Consider the following 4,922-nt stretch of genomic DNA (forward strand, 5'->3'; position numbering starts at 1 on the left):
TTATAAAACATCATGAGGGGATACTATGTAGCCATTAAAAAAAAGAAATTATAAATTAAAAATTCAAAGATAACATGATAAAAATGCAATTACAGTGGAAGACAGTAACAGACCACTCTCAGAACCAGTCTTCTGTAATAGATAAAATATTAGTAAAGTCACAGAGAAGTCTGATAGTTTTGTTGAAATAGATACAAATAAATTTGTATCTCTCAAACATAGAGGATACACTTGGCAGAATATTTACTAAGTTGGCCATGTGTTTTTCCAAAATAACTTCATTCTGGAGACTCTCTACCATAAAAATAAAAGCATCAGTCCATGGGGCACCTGGGTGGCTCAGTTGATTGTCTGACTCCTGCTCAGGTCATGATCCCAATGGTTTGTGGGTTCGAGCCCCACTTTGGGAATTGTGCTGACAGTGTAGAGCCCGCTGAGTCTGTTTCGGATCCTCTGTGTCCCTTTCCCTCTGCCCCTCCAGCATGCTCTCTCAAAAATAAAGATATTTTTTTTAAAAAAGGCATCGGTCCATGAGGGCATATGTGTTAGGATATATGTTGCAGCAGTATTCATGGTGGAAAAAGCAATAATATACGTATATAAAATGTGTGTGTGCTCTCATTCATCCATTCAGAAAGTGTCTTTATTGAACTTCTGCTACGTGCTTTGTTCTACATTAGAGACTATGAACTTTAATAGAAGGCCCCCACCCTCAGAAATCTCCAGTTGTAGCTGAGGAGCCAAGGCACGTGGGCACAGTTACATAACAGCACCCAACAGGATATTTTAGACAGAGGACCCTTTAAGCAAAGGCAGGTGGGGGTGGGCAGAAAAGGCAGGGTGTGTTCTGGGGATGGGGAATGTTATCTCATCAGAGAAAAGAATCACATCCCAATTACTAAAAAAAAAAAGAAAATCACTAATTATCACTAATTCTTGATTAATCCTACTGAATGGAAGCAGATTGCCAAACAGCATTGAATGGGGAGCTTGACATGGACCTTGTTAAGGTTCTAAAGCTTTTAAAATAAAAATAGAGCAGTAATAGCCAGGATTTGAAAGGGTAAAGAAAGTTATGCCAAACTAAATTAGTTTTCATATGTCACAAAGCCTCTAGAGAAGAATGTAATAGACATGATTAAATCAATTTTCACAAGGGTTTGATAGTTTCTTTCACCTTTTGGGGGCAGATGTGAAACAGAGTAACTGATTTAATGACTACACCGGGTGAATGGGTCAGTTACCTACAGAAAGTTTCATCTGTGGGGGAATCTCATCCGTGACAGACAGACACACTGGCGCTTCTCAGTCAGTGTGTGTGAAAAGGAATTTGCTACTAATACTGAAAAGTAAATTGACATGGATTCCAGGGTCTCCCTTGAATAATCTTTCATTTATGGGCATTCAGATGGTTTAAGTGAACCAGAGAGAAGTGGGTGCTAGAATTAGCAGGAAAGACATGTTCATAATCCTCAACCCCCCAGGCCCTCAGAACATCTCTGGTTCTACCCCCCAGCTATCTGCTGTGTTCCTGTACAATTGCTGCAGAGAAACTAGTGAAAGCTGCCGGCCTCAGGGTGAGAGGCATAGTGCTCTCTGAACCCACATTCCTGATGCAGATCTGACATGAGGCTGAAGCTAAAGCAGGAAGCACTTAATACATCGATTCACAGGCTGCGTCATGGACAAGGCTAGGCAAAATTGATGGTAAATAATATAAAAAACTATTCTAGTCTAAACTGGTCAGAACATAACTGGGACATTGTTTTAAAATTCTGTCCACCACCATTATAGAAAAAGGCAGTAATTAAAATGAAACTAATTAAAAGGAAATCAATCAGGCCAGAAACAGTAACTAAAGGAACTGAGATGTTTAGATTAGAAAGGTTTAGGGATATGAAATCTGCCACCAAATGTTTGAAGTCCTATTATAAAGAATGGCAAAATAACAGAAAGAACATAGGGCTTTTTAACTCAGATAGGGGTTGTGCTGTTATGGACTTTAGGATTCCTTATAAACCTCAGATTCTAGGAAATCTATGGTGAAATTTTACAATAAATTAGGAGGACTAGGTTCGGAACATCCTGTGCCCACCCCTCCGGTATCAAAGCCAAGGAATAGAGTAGAGCCCAAATTGCTGGGGTCAGTGCCAGCTGGGTTTCCTGTAGTGGTAATTCTAAAGAGGGCATCCAGAGGACAAGCCAAAGGGTTAGTTAACAAACAGGAAGACCGGGCAAATGTCATGATGATGAGAAGACAAAGCTCAAAAAAAAAAAAAAAAAAAAAAAAAAAGTGGCAAGAGGCAACTTGAGAAGCCAAAAAATCAGGATAACACAATCATAGGGACTAAAGAAGAAGGGAAGTAAAATAATTGAGCTGGTGTTTGGGTGGGATGACAGAGTGACAGAGCAAGAGTCAGGTTAGGACCAGCATTACTTTCACGTCAAGTCTTGTGTCATCAACAAGAATGACTTCTTGCCTGGCACAGAGTAAACACTCATGAGATATTATCATTGTCTGAAACTTTGCCCTGATCAGTTGAGTTGGAATCAAATATTCACAATGATGGGGAACATGCTAAATTAGGACCCGAGCATGCAATGTCAGGTGGTATGGACGTTATTCTACACGCAAAAAGAAACACAAAGTTATTTGAACTGGGATGCGCTTTAGCAACATTTCTCACTCAGCACTGCCAAGAGTAGAAGGGTATTATAAGAAAGGAGGCAGAGGGGCGCCTGGGTGGCGCAGTCGGTTAAGCGTCCGACTTCAGCCAGGTCACGATCTCGCGGTCCGTGAGTTCGAGCCCCGCGTCAAGCTCTGGGCTGATGGCTCGGAGCCTGGAGCCTGTTTCTGATTCTGTGTCTCCCTCTCTCTCTGCCCCTCCCCCGTTCATGCTCTGTCTCTCTCTGTCCCAAAAATAAATAAACGTTGAAAAAAAAATTAAAAAAAGAAAGGAGGCAGAGCCATTAGGTAAGGCTTTTGCAAAAATAAAAAGGAGTAATGATGGCCTTAACTAGAAAGTGGTGGTTTGGGAATGGGGTGTATAAGAAACAGCCTAGGGTGGGAATGTAAGGGCACATCACCTAATTGAATCACAGAGCTGGCTGTGTACAGAGTCAACATGATGAATAAAAAGATATACCATGACGTAGTTACCCTTACCCAGGATATGACAGAGCAGGGTGAGAATAATCATCCCTGTTAAACACTACTCATTCCAGCTGATCTCAAGGGAGACTCTTTAATGCAAGTTTGGTTCTTTTCAGGGCTTCTTTCTTCATTTGAGTACATTTAAGGAGAAAGTTAAATTTAAAATTCTGCTTGAATCTGAGCTGATGAGGGCCCATCCACTGTGGAGGTAAGAAAAAAAGAAAAAAGGTTCTCACAGAAGCTAAAGGAAGAGGGACTTTTCAAGGATGGAGTGATCCGTCTCAGATACTATTAAGTGGTAATGTAAAAGACTGAAAAATTGCCATTCAAGATCAAGGCAGAAGGCCTACATATTAATATGTTAATGCCACAATCATGAGAAATAATGTGAACCTTTTAACCCTCAGTGGTAAATAAAATCTTGTAATCATTATTGCAATTCAGATGGATGAAATTCGAAATTAGAACATAATAAAGGAGGGATATTTTTTAACATTGTAATAGACAACTTAATAGGGAAGAAAAAATTGTCAAGAAGATACACATCTGAGCAGATACCCATGGACCTAAAGGCAGAAGGATCTTGGAGAGTATATGGATGAGTATAAAGTGGGTAATAAGTGATTTAATGAATGCAGCATTGGCCACTGACACATTCTTAAAAGAGCAAACTCATGGGAGACTAATTCATTTGTTTCCTCTTGCATTAACAAGCTGTGTGTGATGTTAAGGAATAAGAGTCTCTTCCCTTAAGTCGCTTAAAGCATACCAGAGACTCCAGAGATGGTGACACATAGGTTGGGTCTTGAAAGATGGCTAAATGGTACCAAATGAAAGAGGGTAGGAAGGAACCTCCAAGCAGAAGTCCCAAGTTAAAAGAAGTGGATGGGTAAAAGCAAGGCTGTAGTGGTGAGGACTCTGGTTACAGATGATAGAAAACTAATTCAACCTGATAAAAGAGGAATTCTTTGAACCTACATTAACTAAACCTTGGGAAGATTAGGGCTAGATCACTGGAACCACAAAGTCAAGACTCTTTTTTCCATCTTTCATCTCTGCTCCTCTTTATGGGCCAAATTTCTTCTTTCAGATGAGATTCTCCATAAGATATGAGGCCTGGTTGATAGAAGCTCTGGTTCAGTGGCTTATTGTATTCTGACCTAAGAGGAGAGACACTCTTTTCTTTCACCTTTAGTTTGTAAATTCCTAGGAAGGAATCTAATCAATCCAGATTGATCCTTCCCTTACTACTACCCTAACACAGAGAGGCAGGGGCTTCTCATTTGATGTATAACTACCGCAAGAAGTGTATCTGGTCTCTGAAGGAATAGTGAGCAGTCATCTCTGCTTATGTCTATTCCAACAGCACATTCAGGCTACCATAAGTGATTCAGTATGACTGAATTGTGAAAAAGACTGAAAGCAGATATTCCAGTTAAGAAATTATTTCAGGGGTGCCTGGGTAGCTCAGTTGGTTAAGCATCCGACTTCAGCTCAGGTCATGATCTCACAGTTTGTGAGTTCAAGCCCCACATCAGGCTCTGTGCTGACAGCTCAGAGCCTGGAGCCTGCTTCGGATTCTGTGTCTCCCTTTCTCTCTGCTCCTCCCCACTCAGGCTCTGTCTCTCTCTGCCTCTCAAAAAATGAATAAACGTTGAAAAAAAAATTAAAGAAGTTATTTCAGTATACAATTCAGAAGTTAGTTTAGTACACTATCAGAGAGAGACTGAGGGATGGATATAAGAAAATTTAGAAAGAAAATTTGAGT

The sequence above is a fragment of the Prionailurus bengalensis genome, chromosome C1 (assembly GCF_016509475.1).
Source record: "Prionailurus bengalensis isolate Pbe53 chromosome C1, Fcat_Pben_1.1_paternal_pri, whole genome shotgun sequence".
Taxonomy (NCBI): Eukaryota; Metazoa; Chordata; class Mammalia; order Carnivora; family Felidae; genus Prionailurus; species Prionailurus bengalensis.